At 38.3% G+C, this 14,591-nt stretch overlaps 1 protein-coding gene across 3 annotated transcripts in view; it reads right to left on the bottom strand.

The window, feature by feature from the left end:
* Positions 1-13,112, bottom strand: part of grb10b (growth factor receptor-bound protein 10b) — a 148,362-nt gene extending 135,250 nt beyond the window's left edge. For 2 of the 3 annotated variants that reach the window (XM_067449217.1, XM_067449215.1), the window contains exon 1: positions 12,985-13,112. The gene's annotated coding sequence lies outside the window, so the exon portion shown is untranslated. Of the gene's footprint in view, positions 1-9,720; positions 10,116-12,984 lie in introns of those variants that run through there. The other variant, XM_067449216.1, reaches the window with a different exon arrangement.
* Positions 13,113-14,591: the final 1,479 nt, after the last annotated feature.

Below are 14,591 nucleotides of genomic sequence, written 5' to 3' on the forward strand. Positions count from 1 at the left end.
TTAAATAAATTAATAAACTTAACTATAATCAGCACTATTAGACAATACTGACAACCAATTTCTGCTGCTGTGTTAATGTAGCATTTGAGAGAACAAGATAGCGAGGGAGATACTCGTCACCGTAAAAAGAATATTGAATCCTTAGCCTACAATTAACACAAGACAAGTTGCAGCTTGCAGTGGTCATGATTCTTTGACCCAAGGCTTAGTGACCTGAAAAAGGTCAAGTTGGAGTGGAATTACATTCATAGTAATGAAAGTTCTTGCATCTCCTTAAGAATGAATCTAGGGAATGTATTCATTTACTTTATGTATTAACACTGACAAGCAATAACATATAATTTAGCAAAAGATTAAAGGGGGGGGGGGGTGAAATGCTGTTTCATGCATACTGATCTTTTTACACTGTTAAAGACATGGAATCCCATACTAAACATGGACAAAGTTTCAAAAGTTAAGGTGGACGTTTGATGGGAGTATTTCTTTGTCAAAAATACTACTTCCGGTTAGTCATACGTTTCGGCAAGTTTTTTGCGATCATGCGTCCCCTTTGACGTTAATGGGGGCGGAATTTCCTTGTATGGGCCTTATGGACAATTCTACCGGAAGTGCGTGAGAGGGAGAGAGAGAGAGGGAGAGAGAGAGAGGGAGAGAGCGAAAGCAACAGGCTATGCCCATCAAAGCGCTGGCTCGTAGGCTGCGCTGCACAGGTAATGTGCACAATTAACAATGACATCAAAAAGTGCGTTTTTGGTTGCCAGACCAAGACAGTCCTGCACAGATTCCCCCAAAACCCCGCGTTAAGGCAACAGTGGATGTAATTTGCTTTTCCGGATCAGCAACTGAGTTGCGCGAATGTTTATATCTGTTCGCTGCATTTCGGTGCCGACTGTTTCATAAACAAGGCCCAGCTCGACGCCGAATTTTCCAATCGCCTAATGCTGAATGATGGAGCAGTCCCAACGTTAGAACCGCGGGCGGTGAGTTAGACTGCTTCAAATGTCTGTGTCTATGCTCATCAAGTAGCCCAAACATGATCACGTATAGTTACTATATATATTACTATATATAGAAATTGATCAATGGAGCATGTGATGTGTAGTGCGTGTACATTTGTTTAGCTGGCCACTATATGTGTAACTTTATGTTTGTGTATTGTAAAAGCACTCAACAATACACAAAGAGGGGGGAAATATGTTGAACTAAATAAGCGCGCTTCTTCATTCAAATGCGCTACTATTCCGTGTCTTTCTATGTAAACACTAACTTAACCTGTCTACACAAACCACGCGTAAACACACAAACACACGTGCACAACTGCACTTCCCACATGTACACTTACAAAGACAAAAATACGACGATATAATTCAAGTATAAATATGTAAATAACACAAGCCGCTAAGCATATTATATAGTTAGTGTATAACTTGTACCACATAGAGACGTCTTGCTCTAGTCGTTTTTTGCTGCTGCTCCTGTTCAACTGCAGCCTCTGGGTCTGATTCCGGATCATAGATTTATGGCTGTATCTGATTAAAAGCCATATTTTTATTTTGAATAAAGTTTTTTTCCCGCTGTTAGGGATGACAGCTTTACGACGCACTCGACTCAACACAATAGCAGCGCGCTGCTGCACACGTCATTATTTAGCTCCGCTCACACGACACGCCCCCACCCGCTCGGCTTTTTTCGGAAAGACTCGGAACAGCGCATCTTTCTTATATAATTATAAAAAAAATAAAGACTTTTCGGAGATATGCAGGATGCAATGCTACTCTATAGGTACTCAAGATTGACATGACACTGACTGAAACTGAGTGTTTCACCCCCCCTTTAACTTCATAATCTCAAAGACAGAAACAGTGCTGAAATGATAAAATGTTAAGAAGCTGGTACGTAATTCAATAATCCCATGATTTTCATGTGAATCTTTTAAATGAGGCTTTGGTCGATAGCACAGCGGTCACACCTCAGTTGCTCAACCTGATTTCTTTATTAATGGGCAACTCCATTATTTTGGAGCCATGCACTGCGCAGAGGACGCTATATGTCATCAGGATGGCTGAGTGGGCAACCAGGGAGAAAAGCTTTTGGAAACATGGACAATCACTAATTGGATGAGAGATTCATTGGGCAACGAGGAACAGGCTCTTATGCAATCTGAATGAAGAATGAGGCTGAAGCTCTTATAGTTGTGCACATGTTTGCTGTATGGGTGGGCTAGGTTTGTTTGTTCTTTAATTCCAGCAATGAATACGTCCAAACCATGTTTCACATCGAGTTAAGTGTTTCCGTTTGAATTTACAGCTTAATTTATGTAATTAAGAAGAATGCTGGTTAGACAGGAAAAGCTCTTCCTATGCAGTAATATGCAGTACTGTATATAAGGATTTATTTATTTATTTATTTATGGAGAGGGTATTTAGGGTATTCTGAAAGGGTATTTAGGGTATTTGGATAAGACTAAGGTATTACTTATTGGACCAAAAACCTGTACACAGAATGTCTTAGAATACAATTTGCATTTAGAAGAATATACTGTTACTTCATCCGCTACAGTTAAAGACCTTAGTATTATACTAGACAGCAACTTGTCTTTCGAAAATCTAATTTCCTATGTTACAAAAACAGCCTTCTTCCACCCCAGAAACATTGCTAAGCTATGGAACATTCTATCTGTTTCTGATGCAGAAAAGTTAGTTCATGCATGCATGGCCTCTAGGCTGGATTACTGTAATTCATTACTAGGTGGTTGCCCTGCATCCTCAATAAACAAGCTACAGTAAGTCCAACATACAGCTGCTAGAGTTCTTACCATGTCAAAAAAATATGATCATGTAACACATATACTGTAACATAATTGTATCTTCTCTACACTAATTACATATTAATTTCCATATAAAATACAAAGTATTGCTAATTACCTATAAGGCCCTACATGGTTTAGCTTTTAAACATGTGTTTTAAATCGATCTTCTATCGCCCCACAATCCATCACACTCTTTAAGGGGGGGTGAAATGCTGTTTCATGCATACTGAGCTTTTTACACTGTTAAAGACTTGGATTCCCATCCTAAACATAGACAAAGTTTCAAAAACTAATGTTGGACGTTTGATGGAGTATTTCTGTGTTAAAAATACTCCTTCTGGTTTCTCACAAGTTTCGGAGAGTTTTTTTCGAGTATGGGTCTACTTGACGTTAATAGATCAGAAGGTCCTTGTATGGGCCGTGCGGGCTCTTCTCCCGGTAGGGTGCGCGCGCGTGACTACAGCGAGAGAGGAAATGCACTCCCGTAAACACTCTTTATTCCTATGGGCAACTTCAACTCTTCAGCACAGCATTCCGGGAAGGCAGCGCTGCATTTGAACAGATTTGAACGCAGAAATGACGGGAAGCTTCACAACATCGCTTCAGTCGCGACGCAAAAGTGGATCTCCACCGTTCACTGCTGTCTGGACTTCACCAAATCATACCAAAGAAGTGTGTTTTTGACGGAGCGGTCCCAGCGATAAAGGTTCGGTCCTGCTTTGAAAGCAGCCGATGAGTAAAACTGCTTCAAATGTCTCTGCTGTTGGCTCGTCGCATGAGTAAACATCAGTAAACGACACGATCGCGTGCTTCGTCATTCAAATGCGCTAACGGTTACTCCATTGCTGTTCTCTGTATAACGTTACACTATTCTGACGTGCAAAACCGTTTTGCTTGCTACTGCCAAGGTTTAATCACATACAATAGTCCATAAACCGAATCATGTCCTCATAAACTGCGAGTAAAGACACACAAATGTTGACAAGCCACTAAATACAGTCCATACCACAGAGACGGACGTCCTGCTGTTGCCGTTTCTCCTGTTCAATTTATTTCTTTCTCCGAATGATTCCGGATCATTATCTGTATTAGCTGAGATAGCGATGGGTTTCTCCACGCTTGAGGACGTCACCGCTTTGTGTGTGCTCGGCATTCTTTAGCTCCGCCCACACGATACGCCTCCAGGCTCTCGTTTTTCTTCCGGAAAGACTTGGTACAGCCTATATTTCTTTTATAAATATAATAAAACTAAAGACTTTTCGGAGATATGAAGAATGCAATACTACTCTATAGGTACTCAAGATTGACATGAGATTGACTGAAACTGAGTGTTTCACCCCCCCTTTAAAGGGTTAGTTCACCCAAAAATGAAATTGATGTCATTAAGGACTCACCCTAATGTCGTTCCACACCCGTAAGACCTCAGTTCATCTTCAGAACACAGTTTAAGATATTTTTATTATTTTTTTATTATTATAACATCATCAAAGTAGTCCATATGTGACATCAGTTAGTTAGAATCTCTTGAAGCATCAAAAATACATTTTGGTCCAAAAATAACAAAAACTACGACTTTATTCAGCATTGCCTTCTCTTCTGTGTTCCTCAAATAGAGAGTCAAGCGGTCATGAATCAGCGAATCGATCAATGATTCGGATAGCCATTGTCACGTGATTTCAGCAGTTTAGATCGCGTGTCAAACTGCCAGTTATCCAGATGGCGAGCACTTGACGTGATCAGATGTAAATGACCCATGTCCTGATCGACTGATGGGTCGATTTGCTTGACAGGATCACGATCACATTTTAATGCAATATGTAAACACAGCCAAAATAATAGAGGTAAAGTTACAGTAGATTATTTCTGAAAACAAGCAAGTAAATAACATGTAAATCACATTAGACATACACTCTAAATGACATTAGAAGCTGCTCTCACATGCAGTCAGATTGGATATTTAGCAAGCATTCAAGGCTTTTTGGTGAGTCACACACACACTGTTTTTGCGCTGCTGTCATATGCTCTCTGCTTGATTTTTTATATTTGTATAATGTTATCCAAAAATGGTACGTCCAAAATGTTTTTCTACTGAGTAGTGCGCCAAACTATCCACTAGCCAGACCGATAAACACACACAGACCGGAAGTTTACTTTGGGCCAGACACGTAACCGTAGAAACGTGCGTGCGTTCGATGAAACCGTCTATAAAATATCTTAAACTGTGTTCTGAAGATGAACGGAGGTCTTACGGGTGTGGAACGTCATTAGGGTGAGTCATTAATGACATACATTTCATTTTGGGTGAACTAACCCTTTAACAAGTGAGGCATGGTTCCATTTTGGCGTTATGATCGTCACCATAGTAACAAGTAGAATCGCTGAGTTCCTATCTTGTAATTACAGTAATTTGATGCAAAATAAGACAGGACTGCAAAATAAGACACAGTGAGTAAAGCTCCATGCAGCAGAATAATAATCACAGCAATAAAAATTCTGGGTCAAACTCACCATGACAACTCTATGATGACTAAATGTTGATACTAAAGATGGGAAAATTTCAGTCTAGCTAAGAAGAAAAAAAACATTTGAGTAGGGTTGGAAAAATACAATCCCTCTTAAACTTCCAGGACATACAAGAAACAGAAACAAGGGGATCTCATCCAGTACTGAAGTAAGAAGAAAAAAATCAGCACAGGCCAGGAAGAAATACGTAAGCACACCAATGATGAGTTGCATAAAACTTTAGTTCATTATGCACCGGACAGTCTGATCCAGCGAAACATGGTATCATTAAGCACTAGGACAGATCGCCCTGACCACAGTACCCATAATCATCCCTTATGAGTCACTAACTCAATGTACATAATAGTTGAATGAATGAACAGCAGGGATTTCCACAGGCTGAACTGTGGTGTCCAGGCTTGGGTCTATAGTGTCACAACCCCGCCTCAGTCCGGGGGTATTAACACTGTATAGGAAACTATGAATGATAGCAAAATGACACAAGATAGAATGGAATGTGTCCATGAAGTCGGCCAGTCAATGAAAGTGGCGGCCATGAGGTTCCTGATCAAGTCACTCTGCAGCAAGTATCATTTGGTTGGTGTAAAGTCAAGACCTTTTTGTCCATATGATGGAATTTATTAAAAAAGTCATGAATTGAGATGATGATGATGATGATGATGATGATGATGATGATGATGATGATGATAGGTCATTGTACTATAAAAACATCCTGTAAGTTTCAGAACTCAAAACTTCCTCATTAGTCCAAAAACAGCTTTTATTGAAATAAAGTATATGACGTCATAAATAAGATCGCCTCTGCAGAGGAAAATCAATGCCCCGCCCACTGATTTGCACATGTATGTAGCAGGAGGCGAACAAATTGATTACTCGGGCAACGAAACAATAGATATGCCTCTGCAGATTATATTGTGCAGCACCAAGTTGCGGAAAAAGTTGCGGTCTTTGCATTGCTCTCCTTGTGATCCTAACATTAGGAAAGCGTGGAAGAACCTTATTTTAAAAGTTCCGGATCACAACACAGATGCCCCTACAGATTGTTGATAGCAAGCCATCTAGATAATCATTTTCATTTTATTTAAAACGTGCAACAACTGTAATTGACAAAGGTGTCCGTTTTTTTCACTTTACTGAAAATTATGAATGATGAGAACGACAAATCTTGGTAGCCTACATTACAGGGTTAGTTGACCCAAAAATGAAATTGATGTCATTAATGACTCACCCTAATGTCGTTCCACACCCGTAAGACCTCCGTTCATCTTCAGAACACAGTTTAAGATATTTTATATTTAGTCCAACAGCATATCCAAGTGTATACACACTATACTCTCCGTGTCCAGAAAGAGAATAAAAACCTCATCAAAGTAGTCCATATGTGACATCAGTTGGTTAGTTGGAATCTACTGAAGCACCAAAAATACATTTTGGTCCAAAAATAACAAAAACTACGACTTTATTCAGCATTGTCTTCTCTTCCTTGTTTGTGTTCAATCCTCAAGTAAAGATTCAAACGGTAATGAATCAGTGTATTGATTCATGATTCGGATCGCGTGTCAAACTGCTAAAATCACTTGGCACTGGTGATCCGAATCATTAAACGATTCACTGATTGAGGTCAACTAATGATGTTCGTGTGGTTTTTACATTCAAAAACATCATAACCAATAAGTAATAGGCTATTTTCTACACTGGTTTTGAGGCTCTCTCCTGAACGCTGGGTTTTGGTGGGCGTGCCGCAATGGAGACTTGGAAGTAAACGCCCACGGCTAGGATTGGATAAAATTAGCATATTTAATGAGCTTAAGCTCCCCTGTCAGTTCACATGAGGGAGAGGGAGAGGAGAGATTGAGGGAGAAGCGGAAACCGGATGAATTCTCTCGACCACAGGGGTCATAAACGTCTTTATCATACAAACACAATGATGTATTTCTCATCCACCTGCAATTGATTGGACTATTATTTTTATATTTTTTTATAGCACGCACGTTTGGTCGATATAAGCGCGAACCGCGCGCACACACACACGTGCACACGCGAGCGCCGCCCTTCAAATGTCAATTCGAGAGAAACAACAGCACAGATCAAGAACGGAATATTATGAGATTTATCGGCCCATACGTGTCTGAGTCCAGCGTGCTAAAGGTATGTTTCTGTTAGACACGTACACATAAGCAAAACGATCTATAACAATTCCATACTATTACATATAAAAACATGTTTTACTCACATAAGTGTGTTGCACTATTCCTGTTGGATCCAAATCCAGCATTGACCTGAGATTTATTTACAAACGATCCCGCAGTGAAATGAAGTGAACATGTCTTCCCCACGTGAGCTGGAATTTCATTAAAAATAAAGTTCAACAACACATTCCTAATATTAGGATCTGAAGGAAGCGTATGCAGCGACTGTGTTCTTCCACAACCAGGAATAGCGCAATATCTTGCTATCTTCCTCGGCATGTTTATTGATGTTGGCTAGCACAAGCTCTCCATGAGTCGGTGGGCGGGGCTACTGGTTAGACGCACTGTAGAGGTGTGTGTTTCGTCGCACATTGACGTAAGTATGAAGCACAGGACCATTTGCTTTTCAAATGCTATTTGACTATTTTGACACTTACTGGCTTTTATATATAGATCTAAATCATGAAAACAAGATGCCAAGGCAGCTGAATGAAATATGTTCTGCTATCAAAAAACTATACAGTGTTTGTGATAGTATAAACAATGTTTAGTTTTTTAGTTAGTTAGTCAAAGTAAATGGAAAATCTGTCGTCATAAACTCACCTTCATGACATTACAAACCCAAAACTTTTGTTCATCTTTAAACTTCTTTAGAGCATCTTTAAACATCCATTAAGATATTTTGAATGTAGCCTGACATATTTCTGTCCCTTCATTGAAAGTGCATTCCACCAAAACTGTGACTTTTAAAAGCAATCGATATGAATTTAATCTGAAACTTCTGAAGAGACACAATCACTTTATATGATGAACAGTTTAATTTAGTCTTTTATTCATATATAATATTGAGCAACACACATTTATAGCACATCAAAATGTAATAAAGAAGTAAGAAGCTCAGATGCACTTGCGTAACACACAAGCCAATGAGGATTGTTTTCACATATCAAACATGTACGATTGAGCTTACAATATTTGATGTGTTCTATGTGCGTTTATCAATGTTTCTATATATAAACATGTCACGGTTGAGAACGCCAGAGGGCACTCCACCCTGGACTATTGCCACGCTATCTCAGACTAGATCTCCCATAATCCTTTGCCCAGACTCATCAACTATGATTGTTTTCAGCTGGGTCTCATTAACCTCATCAGCCAAGCCTATATAAACCAAGTTCACTTTCACTGTCATTCACTGTGAATTCTTGCATGTGTTACACTGCATCGCTGTGTGGTTTTTCCTGGTTCTTGTCTCTTGATTTTTGGATTTCTTTCCTGTCTTTGGATTACCGTTTGCCTTTGTTCCCAGGCTTGTTTGTTTGTTTGGACTGCCTGTCTGTGTTTAGACCTGTTGCCTGTACTTTGGATTTCATTTCTGGATTGTCCCTCTAATAAAGCTGCATTTCAATCTTCAACATAAAGTTTCGAAACAGTCACATAACAGGGAGAGAAATCTATCAGGTTTCAATAAAAAATATCTTAATTTGTGTTTCAAAGATGAATAAGTGTGAGTAATTGATGACAGAACTTGTGAATTATCTTTTTGATCTACATATGAAACATGAACAGTGTAAAGTGTTATTACTGTTGTAATGTAGTAGGTCTGTCACTCCATCCCAAAAGCAAAAACAGCCCAAGGCATCAATCTAGACAATCATCACATCACATTGCATCAGCCAAAGTGCAGAAAATTATACAACCTGCTTATAAAATATCAATAAATAGACTATGAGAAAAAAATCCATTATATTTACAGCTATGTTCAATATCTTACCATAAGCACTTACAAGAAGCTGCAGTATGACAATTAACTACAGCAAGCATGTATATGAGATAGCAATGATCGAAGATTTATGACATATTTAGTGAAACTGATATATTAAAGAGGTATTTTGGTTTTATAACTTGCCTCATAAAGGTTGCCAGAAAGTTAATGTGAATGTCCACACAAAAAGAATTCAGGACATAATGTTTCTACATGACATTTCCCTTTTGTTTTAATGGATTGATAAGCAGAGAACTTTAACACAAACCTTCCCCACCCTCATCTACACACACAACCTCCTTCATCACTGCATCATCACAGCACTACACCATGCATGAATCACCACTCAAACCTTTTTAACTTTGTTATGCTCTTTAAACAGGGGTTTAAATCATTGTGGACTCATTTAAAAGCATTCATGAACCAGAACTCACCGGTATCTGGCGTGTGTAAAGCCTTGCGTCAGCCTGGTCACAGAGAGTTAAATGCACACAGAGTATTACGAGAATGTTTAACCCAAACTGCTCCTACTTCTGGATATCTAATATCCCAATGCATGTATCCAAAATGTATCTATCTCTCAGCTCACTCTTTCCAATACAGACCAAACAACTCCTCCTCTTCCAATAGCCCCACCCTTAAAATATTCATCATCCTCCCAACTGAACCATGTCTTCAGTCTCAGCCATCAGCGAAGGAACCTCCTGAGAATGAAATAGGACCTAGAACAGTACCTTGTGGTATTCCTCAGCAGACTGACTACAAAACCTCACCATTTTTAACCCAGTTAATCTCACCGGTAACATTTGTTATCCGAGATTAAATGTTTTTACTATTTTACACAGTTTTCCACTATAAATTAATGCACAGACATTAACTGATGCAAATAGTCATATGATCAGAGCTGTTTAATGGAATAGTTCACCCAAAAAGGAACATCTGTCTTCACTGATTTATTCTCATTTCGTTCAAAACCTATATGACTTTCTTTCTTCTGCAGAACACAAAAGAAGATTTTTTGAAGAATGTTGGTAACCAAACAGTTGGGGACCATTGGCTTCCACTGCATGGATGAACAAATATATTTCTGAAAATATCTTCTTTTATGATCCATATGATTATTATTATTATTATTTTTTGGCTGAACTATTTCTTTATTTCCAGTTTGGCCCTGTTTGAAAGAGGATATCTGTGCCAGAGTGCCATAAGAGAAAGCATATAAAACATGTCATTATGCAGATACAACCGCTGTATCTTTGTTACATTTATGCAGTTAATAGGCCAAGCACCACAAAAGCAGAATGATGATCTAAATATCAAGGCAGCGAGCATCAGACCAACTGCAAAAATGCGTAAAGAAATTAGATGACAGTTTTAAGAAAAATGACTAGTAATGTAACATACTTGCTTATTACATTTGACCGATGACCGATTTTTTTGGCCAAGCCTTTTGGAAGCTCTAAGCAAAATGTGTTGCACAATTTTTCACATCTCCTGACCACTAGGTGGCACTGTGCGACCCCATAGACTTAAACGGCGGAAAATTAAGTCAATTAGAAGCACTCACTTCCTGATGGCTGAGCAAACTGCGCAGGCTCAGACTGAGCTTGACGACGTAGATGTGATGTGAGCAACCTGTCTGACAGCTGTAAGTCTTTTAGTAGTTGTGGAAAGTGAAATATGAATCAAGTTGTTTAAATGTTTTGTCCCGTTGCTTTTGGCTCACTATGAACTTCTCCCCATTCTTCTCCCTTGACTTTATTAGACTTTATGTTTCCACGTCCCCCGACTGTCTCATAGACAGTAAAGATTGCCTCTGAGCGTCTCCTCCTGTCTATACGGTAATTTCTCAACTGTGCGACAGAGTCGCGTTGGTTATGACGCAATCGTTAGCCTATTTTTACAAAAACAGCTTCTACAGGGCGATAGTGTAAGATACAAGGTAACGGAGCCTTTTATACATTGATGTGTTTCTTTATAAATAAACAATGGACAAATGGAGTCTTTAAACACCTCAGATGTAAAGTTATTCACTGTCAAAGTGACTCAAAAATGAATGGGAGTCAATGGGATGCTAACAGCAGGTGATGGCTTGGTTAGCAATGGCCGCCCCAATGGGTGGAACGCTTTCCGAGTGCTAGATAACCCCCTTGGATATAACCTTACATCCATTTTGCGTGCTCTCGTTGAATTTGCTTGCACATTATTAGAGAACAGTTTAATGAATCAATGTGATTTCCCTGTTTTTTGTTGCCATGGTCTGAAAATGATCTGAGACAAATTTGGTGAAAATTGGACAAACCGTCTTGGACAAGTTCTAATGTAACAGAGGCAAGTAAACCTCACTCCTCTGACCTCAAGAGACGCTCTAGCGACTGATGCTAGGGGCTGCAGCCTTTGCCTCCTTGTTAGAGCGTCGGACTCTCATGCCGGCGGACACGGGTCCTGGTCCGAACAGAAGGTGTTACACTAAGTTTTTTTTTTTTTTTTTTTTTTATTGTCACAATGTTACAGGGTGCCAAAGAATCATAGCCGGGGAATTACAGTCAAACTATTTTGTCTCTTGCCCTTACTATTCAAAAGATATTAGCATAAATATAAGTTACATTTTGAACAGTTGGTGGCACTAGAGGAATTGCTTTAGAGACTCCAAAATTGCTATGGTTAATTCTTGAACAGTCTTCCATCTGTGTGTCAAATTTCAAAACCATATGGTTCTATGGGTCATAGACTTCAAGAGCAAAAGAAGAAGATAAAGAACAACACCTATATATATATATATATATATATATATATATATATATATATATATATATATATATATATATATATATATATATATATATATATGTGTGTGTGTGTGTGTGTGTGTGTGTGTGTGTTCTTTATGATATATATATATATATATATATATATATATATATATATATATATATATATATATATATATATATATATATATATATATACCAAATCTGTCATTTGAAAATGTAATTATAAAGACAAGTAGTGTTTTTCATACAGGAAGGAACTTACACAAATGGTATATGTTGTTAAGCATAACATCTTACCATAAACATACTCACATCGTCTGGCAAAATATGCATTATATACCTGAATTATTTGTATGAAATTATATTTTGTATATTTACATAAAAATATATTAAACGTTAAGATTAAACTTTTTTTTCTTTTTTTTTCTCGGAAAAACAACACGTGCACGTCCAAATACAAACATGCCAGACCTCTCTACTATTTTATTTAGGCTATTGTATTATTTTCTACGTGTTACGTTGCTACGATCGAAAGGTTTTTTTATTTTTATGAGCTATCGATCAGTTCCAATTTTGAATTGAATAAGACCATTACGTAATTTTAGAGTTAATTTTAGGTGATCCGACAAAACATTTTTACAGCGTAAATAGTACACGCTGTGTATTGTCATGCAATTGGATTCTGCTCCTGCAACACTGAAGTTCCCTTTACTCTCTAGGATTCTAGGACAGAAGCCACACCTCTCAGCCCTCTCTCGCCCACTGGTCTTATTTACTCACAAGTTCTTCTTTAGGGCAACCTACACCCGTTTTTCCTCCCAGGGCACCACTCGCAGATTTAACTTTTGAGTGAACGCTCGTTTCGGAAGAAAAAAAACCCCCCAAAAAACAGGAGAATAGTGAGAATCAAAATGCATCGCTTACCTTTCTATAGCGGAGAGGAAGAGTGTCTTATTCACTGTAAATGTGTGTGTGTGTATGTGTATGTGTATATGTATGTGTGTGTGCCTGCGCTGGACGTTGTCAGTATCCAAAGTCTCCGCCCACTCAATCCAGACCCCGCCCACTCCAGGGCAACACCACCCCGTCATCAGCCACTAGCGTTTCGCGTTCTGGCCAGACCCCCGCGCGAACCAATGTGTGCATTGAATAAGCTGAGCGCGTGACACGGCTCTCCGACTCTGAGCACACACAGTTAAAGCATTACTGACAACATGGCTGTGTACACACACACATACACACGTTTCACGAATTGTTTACCCTTTACTCGTTAAACATTGACGTTATATTATGTTCTTGTCGATTAAAATAGCCACCACGTGCTCAAGGGTTTACTCGTAGCCTACCGAATATTGTTTCTGATTGGGTCGTGTAGCCTACCAAAGGTCATTGAGCAACTTTCCCTTCAGTGGACTAAATGTTTTATTTTACTGTTTTTCCGATTGTGAAACGACAAGTAAGGTTATTAATAAATAATAATAATAATAATAATAATAAACTAAAATATAGTCACCTTACTACAATTAAACCCATTAAATATTATTTACACAAATGCAGTACATGAATGTCCACGTAATGTTTAAATATATTGGATAAAAAATTAAACAATTTACATACAATTAACACCAGCTTCTAGACTAATCTTTGCATTTCCTTATAGGCTGCACCACCCATCCATCCCTGGGACAACAATGCAGTCCAAAAAGGTTACTGGGGCTTTTCCTTTAATGGTGTATAGCCTTCTGACAGCGAGCAAAGAAACTAAATAATGTTGATTAAGCTAGCCTTTGTGCCTGCATAATATGCCATTCAAACTCAAAATGTATAGTTCGGATGACCAATCTGTGACTGATATTGTTAATATGATTTCTCTTATTCAGGTCTTGCAGCCATCACATGCAATCTTGATAAAGGGCATCCTCAGTGCTTAATAGATTTTTTTTTTTTTTTTTTTTACACTCAGTCATTATCAAAGCAGTTCATTTAGACAAAGTAAGATAAAAAGAAAAGAAAAAAAAAATCCCCCCAAACCACAAAAAGTTGAAATGCATGATTTAAAGAAATTTACACCCCATTGTATATTTCCCAGCAAGTAAGGTTTGTTGTCCTGCTGACTTGATCCCTTTCTTTCTGTTATCATGTCTCTGTAAATATTTATTTTTGAAAAGGCTGATGGCATAAGAATGAGTGCCCATTAAATCAAGCTAATAGTTCAGACTGTGCGATGGCAGTATCAGGCTGGAACAAAAGGCCAATGCATTCCCAGTCACAAGATTTTAAATTGTTAAGATTGAAATTGTTATACACTCATAAAAGCTCTGCAATGTTTTTGAAGCACATTCAGAAAATGTTCTTGTTTTCTTAAGAACCATTTTTCACATTTGTTTTTGTTTGTTGTTGTTTAAAGGGTTAGTTCACACAATACTTTTGTTCATATTCAGAACATAATTAATAACTTTTTGATGAAATCTGAGAGCTTTTTGTCCCTCCATTGACAGTCCATGCAACTACCACTTTGATGCTTCTGAAAG

This window comes from Pseudorasbora parva, chromosome 7 (assembly GCF_024679245.1).
Source record: "Pseudorasbora parva isolate DD20220531a chromosome 7, ASM2467924v1, whole genome shotgun sequence".
Lineage (NCBI taxonomy): Eukaryota > Metazoa > Chordata > Actinopteri > Cypriniformes > Gobionidae > Pseudorasbora > Pseudorasbora parva.